This window comes from Salvelinus namaycush, unplaced genomic scaffold (genome assembly GCF_016432855.1).
Source record: "Salvelinus namaycush isolate Seneca unplaced genomic scaffold, SaNama_1.0 Scaffold813, whole genome shotgun sequence".
Lineage (NCBI taxonomy): Eukaryota > Metazoa > Chordata > Actinopteri > Salmoniformes > Salmonidae > Salvelinus > Salvelinus namaycush.
In genome coordinates this window covers 51,996-64,764 of record NW_024061546.1, presented here as the reverse complement: position 1 = coordinate 64,764, position 12,769 = coordinate 51,996, and positions in this window count along the sequence as shown.

The following is a 12,769-nucleotide window of genomic DNA, read 5'->3' as shown; positions in this document are numbered from 1 at the left end:
CATTACCACCAGACAGGAAGATATGAACACTCTGACATGTTACCATGGTAACCCCATTACCACCACACAGGAAGGTATGAACACTCTGACATGTTACCATGGTAACACCATTACCACCAGACAGGAAGGTATGACCACTGACTAAGGGTTAAGGTTAGGGTTATCCCTGAGATAGCCTCTAAGGGTTAGGGTTATCCCTGAGATAGCCTCTAAGGGTTAGGGTTATCCCTGAGATAGCCTCTAAGGGTTAGGGTTATCCCTGAGATAGCCTCTAAGGGTTAGGGTTATCCCTGAGAAAGCCTCTAAGGGTTAGGGTTATCCCTGAGATAGCCTCTAAGGATTAGGGTTATCCCTGAGAAAGCCTCTAAGGGTTAGGGTTATCCCTGAGATAGCCTCTAAGGGTTAGGGTTATCCCTGAGATAGCCTCTAAGGGTTAGGGTTATCCCTGAGATAGCCTCTAAGGGTTAGGGTTATCCCTGAGAAAGCCTCTAACGATTAGGGTTATCCCTGAGATAGCCTCTAAGGGTTAAGGTTATCCCTGAGATAGCCTCTAAGGGTTAAGGTTAGGGTTATCCCTGAGATAGCCTCTAAGGGTTAGGGTTATCCCTGAGATAGCCTCTAAGGGTTAAGGTTATCCCTGAGATAGCCTCTAAGGGTTAAGGTTATCCCTGAGATAGCCTCTAAGGATTAGGGTTAGGGTTATCCCTGAGATTGCCTCTAAGGGTTAAGGTTAGGGTTATCCCTGAGATAGCCTCTAAGGGTTAGGGTTATCCCTGAGATAGCCTCTAAGTATTAGGGTTATACCTGAGATAGCCTCTAAGGATTAGGGTTAGGGTTATCCCTGAGATAGCCTCTAAGGGTTAAGGTTATCCCTGAGATAGCCTCTAAGGGTGTCTGCCGTTCACATTATTATACTTATTCCCATCATCTGTCGATCCACTTTTCGGTACACCGCGTGTGTTCACCATTGTCGGCCAATGAATTTCTTACTACCGCTGACTTTGCTGATAGCAGCTTTATTCAGGAAATGTTTTACTTACTATGATTGTGATATGTGGTTGTCTTACCTAGCTACCTTGAGATGAATGATGTGGTTGTCCCACCTAGCTACCTTAAGATGAATGATGTGGTTGTCTCACCTAGCTACCTTGAGATGAATGATGTGGTTGTCCCACCTAGCTACCTTAAGATGAATGATGTGGTTGTCCCACCTAGCTACCTTAAGATGAATGATGTGGTTGTCTCACCTAGCTACCTTAAGATGAATGATGTGGTTGTCTCACCTAGCTACCTGTAGATGAATGATGTGGTTGTCTCACCTAGCTACCTGTAGATGAATGATGTGGTTGTCTCACCTAGCTACCTGTAGATGAATGATGTGGTTGTCTCCCCTAGCTACCTGTAGATGAATGATGTGGTTGTCTCACCTAGCTACCTGTAGATGAATGATGTGGTTGTCTCACCTAGCTACCTGTAGATGAATGATGTGGTTGTCCCACCTAGCTACCTTAATATGAATGATGTGGTTGTCTCCCCTAGCTACCTGTAGATGAATGATGTGGTTGTCTCACCTAGCTACCTGTAGATGAATGATGTGGTTGTCTCACCTAGCTACCTGTAGATGAATGATGTGGTTGTCTTACCTAGCTACCTTAAGATGAATGATGTGGTTGTCCCACCTAGCTACCTGTAGATGAATGATGTGGTTGTCCCACCTAGCTACCTGTAGATGAATGATGTGGTTGTCCCACCTAGCTACCTGTAGATGAATGATGTGGTTGTCCCACCTAGCTACCTGTAGATGAATGATGTGGTTGTCCCACCTAGCTACCTGTAGATGAATGATGTGGTTGTCTCACCTAGCTACCTGTAGATGAATGATGTGGTTGTCTCACCTAGCTACCTGTAGATGAATGATGTGGTTGTCCCACCTAGCTACCTGTAGATGAATGATGTGGTTGTCTCACCTAGCTACCTGTAGATGAATGATGTGGTTGTCTTACCTAGCTACCTTAAGATGAATGATGTGGTTGTCCCACCTAGCTACCTGTAGATGAATGATGTGGTTGTCCCACCTAGCTACCTGTAGATGAATGATGTGGTTGTCTCACCTAGCTACCTGTAGATGAATGATGTGGTTGTCTCACCTAGCTACCTTAAGATGAATGATGTGGTTGTCCCACCTAGCTACCTGTAGATGAATGATGTGGTTGTCCCACCTAGCTACCTGTAGATGAATGATGTGGTTGTCCCACCTAGCTACCTTAAGATGAATGATGTGGTTGTCCCACCTAGCTACCTGTAGATGAATGATGTGGTTGTCCCACCTAGCTACCTTGAGATAAATTATGTGGTTGTCTTACCAAGCTACCTTGAGATGAATGCACTAACTGTAAGGTCACTCTGGATAAGAGTGTCTGCTAAATTACCAAGAAAATGCCAATGGAAGACATTTATCAAGCTAATATTTCACATCCCATCAGAGAGAGGGAATCCAAAATGAGTAGTAGGGTATTCTTCACAGCTCTATGTCCATTCCCTACAAGAGAATCCCAACAAATATGTTGTTGAAAACTGTTTCCTGCAGCGTGTGTTAAGGACTGGGCCCTTGTCTCAGAGTTTGAGTGTAGTATTTTGTATGGCAAGAATAGCCAATAGCACCAACGTGCTGTGATGAACAGCCTAGGTCTCCAATAGGGGTCTCTATTACAGGTCCCAAGTGTTTTAAAGAGGTGTACTCACCCCTCTGTGTGTGCCAGCAGGTCTCTGATCCGCTTAAATCTCCCCTGACTTTCATGAGAAGGGAAGTAAACCTTAAATCTCCCCTGACTTTCATGAGAGGGGAGGTAAACCTTTGGCCCTTTTTTCGATTGCTTCCTTTAGATCCCTATCTGCATAGTAACGACTCCAGCAGCACTGTAGCTGCTAACAGCACTGTAGCTGCTAACAGCACTGTAGCTGCTAACAGCACTGTAGCTGCTAACAGCACTGTAGCTGCTAACAGCACTGTAGCTGCTAACAGTACTGTAGCTGCTAACAGAAGGGTTATGTTCCACTGCTATCAACATCACACCGACTGCCTTACTGGGCAGACATATATCAACATCACACCGACTGCCTTACTCGGCAGACAGATAATAACATCACACCGACTGCCTTACTCGGCAGACAGATATCAACATAACACCGACTGCCTTACTCGGCAGACAGATATCAACATCACACCGACTGCCTTACTCGGCAGACAGATATCAACATCACACCGACTGCCTTACTGGGCAGACAGATATCAACATCACACCGACTGCCTTACTCGGCAGACAGATAATAACATCACACCGACTGCCTTACTCGGCAGACAGATATCAACATCACACCGACTGCCTTACTCGGCAGACAGATAATAACATCACACCGACTGCCTTACTGGGCAGACAGATAATAACATCACACCGACTGCCTTACTCGGCAGACAGATATCAACATCACACCGACTGCCTTACTCGGCAGACAGATAATAACATCACACCGACTGCCTTACTCGGCAGACAGATAATAACATCACACCGACTGCCTTACTGGGCAGACAGATAATAACATCACACCGACTGCCTTACTCGGCAGACAGATAATAACATCACACCGAGTGCCTTACTCGGCAGACAGATATCAACATCACACCGACTGCCTTACTCGGCAGACAGATATCAACATCACACAGACTGCCTTACTGGGCAGACAGATAACATCACACCGACTGCCTTACTCGGCAGACAGATATCAACATCACACCGACTGCCTTACTCGACAGACAGATATCAACATCACACCGACTGCCTTACTCGGCAGACAGATATCAACATCACACCGACTGCCTTACTCGGCAGACAGATATCAACATCACACCGACTGCCTTACTGGGCAGACAGATATCAACATCACACCGACTGCCTTACTCGGCAGACAGATATCAACATCACACCGACTGCCTTACTCGGCAGACAGATAATAACATCACACCGACTGCCTTACTCGGCAGACAGATATCAACATCACACCGACTGCCTTACTGGGCAGACAGATATCAACATCACACTGACTGCCTTACTCGGCAGACAGATAATAACATCACACCGACTGCCTTACTCGGCAGACAGATATCAACATCACACCGACTGCCTTACTCGGCAGACAGATATCAACATCACACAGACTGCCTTACTGGGCAGACAGATAACATCACACCGACTGCCTTACTCGGCAGACAGATATCAACATCACACCGACTGCCTTACTCGACAGACAGATATCAACATCACACCGACTGCCTTACTCGGCAGACAGATATCAACATCACACCGACTGCCTTACTCGGCAGACAGATATCAACATCACACCGACTGCCTTACTCGGCAGACAGATATCAACATCACACCGACTGCCTTACTCGGCAGACAAATATCAACATCACACCGACTGCCTTACTCGGCAGACAGATATCAACATCACACCGACTGCCTTACTCGACAGACAGATAACATCACACCGACTGCCTTACTCGACAGACAGATAACAACATCACACCGACTGCCTTACTCGGCAGACACATATCAACATCACACCGACTGCCTTACTGGGCAGACAGATAACATCACACCGACTGCCTTACTGGGCAGACAGATATCAACATCACACCAACTGCCTTACTCGACAGACAGATATCAACATCACACCGACTGCCTTACTCGGCAGACAGATAATAACATCACACCGACTGCCTTACTCGGCAGACAGATATCAACATCACACCGACTGCCTTACTCGGCAGACAGATATCAACATCACACCGACTGCCTTACTCGGCAGACAGATAATAACATCACACCGACTGCCTTACTCGACAGACAGATATCAACATCACACCAACTGCCTTACTCGGCAGACAGATAATAACATCACACCGACTGCCTTACTGGGCAGACAGATATCAACATCACACCGACTGCCTTACTCGGCAGACAGATAATAACATCACACCGACTGCCTTACTCGACAGACAGATATCAACATCACACCAACTGCCTTACTCGGCAGACAGATATCAACATCACACCGACTGCCTTACTGGGCAGACAGATAACATCACACCGACTGCCTTACTCGGCAGACAGAAAATAACATCACACCGACTGCCTTTCTCGGCAGACAGATATCAACATCACACCGACTGCCTTACTTGGCAGACAGATATCAACATCACACCGACTGCCTTACTCGGCAGACAGAAAATAACATCACACCGACTGCCTTACTGGGCAGACAGATATCAACATCACACCGACTGCCTTTCTCGCCAGACAGATATCAACATCACACCGACTGCCTTACTCGGCAGACAGATATCAACATCACACCGACTGCCTTACTCGGCAGACAGATATCAACATCACACCGACTGCCTTACTGGGCAGACAGATAACATCACACCGACTGCCTTACTCGACAGACAGATAACAACATTACACCGACTGCCTTACTCGGCAGACAGATATCAACATCACACCGACTGCCTTACTGGGTAGACAGATAACATCACACCGACTGCCTTACTGGGCAGACAGATATCAACATCACACCGACTGCCTTACTCGGCAGACAGATAATAACATCACACCGACTGCCTTACTGGGCAGACAGATAATAACATCACACCGACTGCCTTACTCGACAGACAGATAACAACATCACACCGACTGCCTTACTGGGTAGACAGATAACATTACACCGACTGCCTTACTGGGCAGACAGATATCAACATCACACCGACTGCCTTACTCGGCAGACACATAACATCACACCGACTGCCTTACTCGGCAGACAGATAATAACATCACACCGACTGCCTTACTGGGCAGACAGATAACATCACACCGACTGCCTTACTCGGCAGACAGATATCAACATCACACCGACTGCCTTACTTGGCAGACAGATAATAACATCACACCGACTGTCTTACTCGGCAGACAGATATCAACATCACACCGACTGCCTTACTCGGCAGACACATAACATCACACCGACTGCCTTACTCGGCAGACAGATATCAACATCACACCAACTGCCTTACTGGGCAGACAGATAACATCACACCGACTGCCTTACTCGACAGACAGATAACAACATCACACCGACTGCCTTACTCGGCAGACAGATATCAACATCACACCGACTGTCTTACTCGGCAGACAGATATCAACATCACACCAACTGCCTTACTGGGCAGACAGATAACATCACACCGACTGCCTTACTCGACAGACAGATAATAACATCACACCGACTGTCTTACTCGGCAGACAGATATCAACATCACACCGACTGCCTTACTGGGCAGACAGATATCAACATCACACCGACTGCCTTACTCGGCAGACAGAAAATAACATCACACCGACTGCCTTTCTCGGCAGACAGATATCAACATCACACCGACTGCCTTACTTGGCAGACAGATATCAACATCACACCGACTGCCTTACTCGGCAGACAGAAAATAACATCACACCGACTGCCTTACTGGGCAGACAGATATCAACATCACACCGACTGCCTTTCTCGCCAGACAGATATCAACATCACACCGACTGCCTTACTCGGCAGACAGATATCAACATCACACCGACTGCCTTACTCGGCAGACAGATATCAACATCACACCGACTGCCTTACTGGGCAGACAGATAACATCACACCGACTGCCTTACTCGACAGACAGATAACAACATTACACCGACTGCCTTACTCGGCAGACAGATATCAACATCACACCGACTGCCTTACTGGGTAGACAGATAACATCACACCGACTGCCTTACTGGGCAGACAGATATCAACATCACACCGACTGCCTTACTCGGCAGACAGATAATAACATCACACCGACTGCCTTACTGGGCAGACAGATAATAACATCACACCGACTGCCTTACTCGACAGACAGATAACAACATCACACCGACTGCCTTACTGGGTAGACAGATAACATTACACCGACTGCCTTACTGGGCAGACAGATATCAACATCACACCGACTGCCTTACTCAGCAGACAGATATCAACATCACACCGACTGCCTTACTCGGCAGACAGATAATAACATCACACCGACTGCCTTACTGGGCAGACAGATAACATCACACCGACTGCCTTACTCGGCAGACAGATAACAACATCACACCGACTGCCTTACTCGGCAGACAGATATCAACATCACACCGACTGTCTTACTCGGCAGACAGATATCAACATCACACCAACTGCCTTACTGGGCAGACAGATAACATCACACCGACTGCCTTACTCGACAGACAGATAATAACATCACACCGACTGTCTTACTCGGCAGACAGATATCAACATCACACTGACTGCCTTACTGGGTAGACAGATAACATCACACCGACTGCCTTACTGGGAAGACAGATATCAACATCACACCGACTGCCTTACTCGACAGACAGATATCAACATCACACCAACTGCCTTACTCGGCAGACAGATAATAACATCACACCAACTGCCTTACTCGGCAGACAGATAATAACATCACACCAACTGCCTTACTCGGCAGACAGATAATAACATCACACCAACTGCCTTACTCGGCAGACAGATAATAACATCACACCAACTGCCTTACTCGGCAGACAGATAATAACATCACACCAACTGCCTTACTCGGCAGACAGATAATAACATCACACCAACTGCCTTACTCGGCAGACAGATAATAACATCACACCAACTGCCTTACTCGGCAGACAGATAATAACATCACACCTACTGCCTTACTCGGCAGACAGATATCAACATCACACCGACTGCCTTACTCGGCAGACAGATATCAACATCACACCAACTGCCTTACTCGGCAGACAGATAATAACATCACACCAACTGCCTTACTCGGCAGACAGATATCAACATCACACCGACTGCCTTACTGGGCAGACAGATAATAACATCACACCAACTGCCTTACTCGGCAGACAGATAATAACATCACACCAACTGCCTTACTCGGCAGACAGATAATAACATCACACCAACTGCCTTACTCGGCAGACAGATAATAACATCACACCAACTGCCTTACTCGGCAGACAGATAATAACATCACACCAACTGCCTTACTCGGCAGACAGATAATAACATCACACCAACTGCCTTACTGGGCAGACAGATAATAACATCACACCGACTGCCTTACTGGGCAGACAGATAATAACATCACACCAACTGCCTTACTCGGCAGACAGATAATAACATCACACCAACTGCCTTACTCGGCAGACAGATAATAACATCACACCAACTGCCTTACTCGGCAGACAGATAATAACATCACACCAACTGCCTTACTCGGCAGACAGATAATAACATCACACCAACTGCCTTACTCGGCAGACAGATATCAACATCACACCAACTGCCTTACTCGGCAGACAGATAATAACATCACACCAACTGCCTTACTCGGCAGACAGATAATAACATCACACCAACTGCCTTACTCGGCAGACAGATAATAACATCACACCAACTGCCTTACTCGGCAGACAGATAATAACATCACACCAACTGCCTTACTCGGCAGACAGATAATAACATCACACCAACTGCCTTACTCGGCAGACAGATAATAACATCACACCAACTGCCTTACTCGGCAGACAGATATCAACATCACACCAACTGCCTTACTCGGCAGACAGATAACATCACACCAACTGCCTTACTCGGCAGACAGATAATAACATCACACCAACTGCCTTACTCGGCAGACAGATAATAACATCACACCAACTGCCTTACTCGACAGACAGATAATAACATCACACCAACTGCCTTACTCGACAGACAGATAATAACATCACACCAACTGCCTTACTCGGCAGACAGATAATAACATCACACCAACTGCCTTACTCGACAGACAGATAATAACATCGGTTTGACTACTTACACATTTTGTTGTGTTACAGCCTGAATTTAAAATTTATTAAATTTAGATTTTTTTTGTCACTGGCCTACACACAATACCCCATAATGTCAAAGTGGAATTAGGTTTTTTGGACATTTTTACAAATTCATTAAAAATGAAAATCTGAAATGTCTTGAGTCAATAACTATTCAACCCCTTTGTTATTGACAAGCCTAAATAAATTCAGGAGTAAACAGGTGCTTAGCAAGTCACAAAGAGTTGCATTGTGTGCAATAATAGTGTTTTAATCCGGAAGAGTTATTGCTATTAGCCCGTAGAAACGCATTGAATAACAAATTCACAAAATAGTCCCCCCCCAAAAAATCAAAAGGACGTTTGTTTAAAAGTCTGTCCTATAACTGAGAGATATAAGACAGATCAAAATTATTATTTTTTACTCGTATTTAACAACTTCCATATTTACTTCCATAACTGGTACCAGGCTACCTTCATACCAGGCTACCTTCATAACAGGCTACCTTCATACCAGGCTACCTTCATACAAGAATATCTTCATACCAGGCTACCTTCATACCAGGCTACCTTCATAACAGGCTACCTTCATACAAGAATATCTTCATACCAGGCTACCTTCATACAAGAATACCTTCATACAAGAATACCTTCATACCAGGCAACCTTCAAACCAGGCTACCTTCATACCAGGCTACCTTCAAACCAGGCTACCTTCATAACAGGCTACCAGGCTACCTTCATACAAGAATACCTTCCTACCAGGCTACATTCCTACCAGGCTACCAGGCTACCTTCATACAAGAATACCTTCATACAAGAATACCTTCATAGCAGGCTACCTTCATATCAGGCTTTTAGGCGTCATAGTGTCTTGTGAGAGTCTCATCTTTCCATAGAGTGATCATATTAGTTTCGTAGGCCAAACTGTTCAGAAGCTACAGAAATTTTTGTGAAAAGAGCGATTGCTGTGGCTCGTCCACCTTCCACCGCAAGTGCGGAAGGCCGCCATTGGTGGATGCGGTGGGTTGAGACGCAGGCCGTGCAAAAAAACAGATATCCTTAGTTAATACAGTTTAACGGGGATGTTTTTATTATGCTAATTAGATTACCGCGGGAGCGCGGACATCAACTCTAGGGGGTTAACATGATTTCTGAATGATCTCATCTCTGTACCCCACACATACAACTATCTGTATGGTCCCTCAATCAAGCAGTGATTTTGAAACAAAGATTTCAATTTCCAATGGCTTGCAAAGAAGGGCACCTATAGGTAGATGGGTAAAATAAAAAAGCAGACACTGAATATCCCTTTGAGCATGGTGAGGTTATTCAATACACTTTGGATGGTGTATCAATACACCCAGTCACTACAAAGATAAAGGTAACTCAGTTGCCGGAGAGGAAGGTAACCGCTGAGGGATTTCACCATGAGTGTAATGGTGATTTTAAAGCAGTTATAGAGTTTAATGGTTGTGAGAAAACTGAGGATGGATAAACAACATTGTAGTTACTCCAGAATAAAAGGAGGAAGTAATAAAAAATATTCCAAAACATGTTTGGAACAAGGCACTAAAGTAATACTGCAAAAAATGTGCCAAAGCAATGAACTTTTTTATTTTAAAAAACAAACTTTTACCCCTTTTTCTTCCCAATTTCGTTGGTAGTAGTTACAGTCTTGTCTCATCGCTGCAACTCCCGTATGGACTCAGGAGAGGTGAAGGTCGAGAGCCATGCGTCCTCCGAAACACAACCCAACCAAGCCGCACTGCTTCTTGACACAATGCACATCCAACCTGAAAGCCAACCGCACCAATGTGTCGGAGGAAACACTGTACACCTGGCGACCTGGTCAGCGTGCACTGCGCCCGGCCTGCCACAGGAGTCGCTAGTGTGCGATGAGACAAGGATATCCCTGCCGACCAAACCCTCCCTAACCCGGACAACGCTGGGCCAATTGTGCGCCGCCCCATGGGCCTCCCGGTCGCGGCCGGCTGCGACAGAGCCTGGGCGCAAACCCAGAATCTCTGGTGGCACAGCTAGCACTGCGATGCAGTGCCTTAGACCACTGCGCCACCCGGGAGGCCTGCAATTAACAAGTGAAAGTGTTATGTTTGGGGCAAATCCAATACAACACATTACTGGGTACCACTCTCCATATTTTCAAGCATTTTTAATTTTTGTATTTTATTTCACTTTTATTTAACCAGGTAGGCCAGTTGAGAACAAGTTCTCATTTAGAACTGCGACCTGGCCAAGATAAAGCAACGGAGTGCGACACAAACAACAACACAGAGTTACACATGGAATAAACAAACATACAGTCAATAACACAATAGAGGGAAAAAAGTATACTGTATATACAGTGTGTGCAAATTAGGTAAGATGAGGGAGGTAAGGCAATAAATAGGCCATAGTGGCGAAATAATTACAATTTAGCAATTAAACACTGGAGTGATATATGTGCAGAAGATTAATGTGCAAGTAGAGATACTGGTGTGCAAAGGAGCAGAAAAATAAATAACAGTATGGGGATGAGGTAGTTGGATGGGCTATTTACAGATGGGCTATGCACAGGTGCCGTGATCTGTGAGCTGCTCTGACAGCTGATGCTTAAACTTAGTGAGGGAGATATAAGACTCCAGCTTCAGTGATTTTTGCAATTCGTTCCAGTCATTGGCAGCAGAGAACTGGAAGGAAAGGCGGCCAAAGGAGGAATTGGCTTTGGGGGTGACCAGTGAAATATACCTGCTGGAGCGTGTGCTACGTGTGGGTGCTGCTTGTATGGTAACCAGTGAGCTGAGATAAGGCAGGGCTTTACCTAGCAAAGACTTATAGATGACCTAGAGCCAGTGGGTCTGACGATGAATATGAAGCGAGGGCCAGCCAACGAGAGCATGCAGGTCGCAGTGGTGGGTAGTATATGGGGCTTTGGTGATAAAACGGACGGCACTGTGATAGACTGCATCCAATTTGCTGAGTAGAGTGTTGGAGGCAATTTTGTAAATGACATCGCCAAAGTCAAGGATCTACAGGATAGTCAGTTTTACGAGGGTATGTTTGGCAGCATGAGTGAAGGATGCTTTGTTGCTAAATAGGAAGTTGATTCTAGATTTAATTTTGGATTGGAGAAGCTTAATGTGAGTCTGGAAGGAGAGTTTACAGTCTAACCAGACACCTAGATATTTGTAGATGTCCACATATTCTAAGTCAGAACCGTCCAGAGTAGTGATGCTGGATGGGCGGGCAGGTGCAGGCAGCGATCGGTTGAGAGCATGCATTTAGTTTTACTTGCATTTAAGAGCAGTTGGAATCACCAGCAGCAAGAGCGACATCATTGATGTATACAGAGAAAAGAGTCGGCCCGAGAATAGAATCCTGTGGCACCCCCATAGAGACTGCCAGAGGTCCGGACAACAGGCCCTCCGATTTGACACACTGAACTCTGTCTGAGAAGTAGTTGGTGAACCAGGCGAGGCAGTCATTTGAGAAACCAAGGCTATTGAGTCTGCCTGTAAGAATGTGGTGATTGACAGAGTCGAAAGCCTTGGCCAGGTCGATGAATACAGCTGCACAGTATTGTCTCTTATCGATGGTGGTTATGATGTCGTTTAGGACCTTGAGCGTGGCTGAGGTGCACCCATGACCAGCTCTGAAACCAGATTGCATAGTGGAGAAGGTACGGTGGGATTCGAAATGATCGGTGATCTGTTTGTAACGTGCATAGTGGTGGCTACATCATGTTATGGG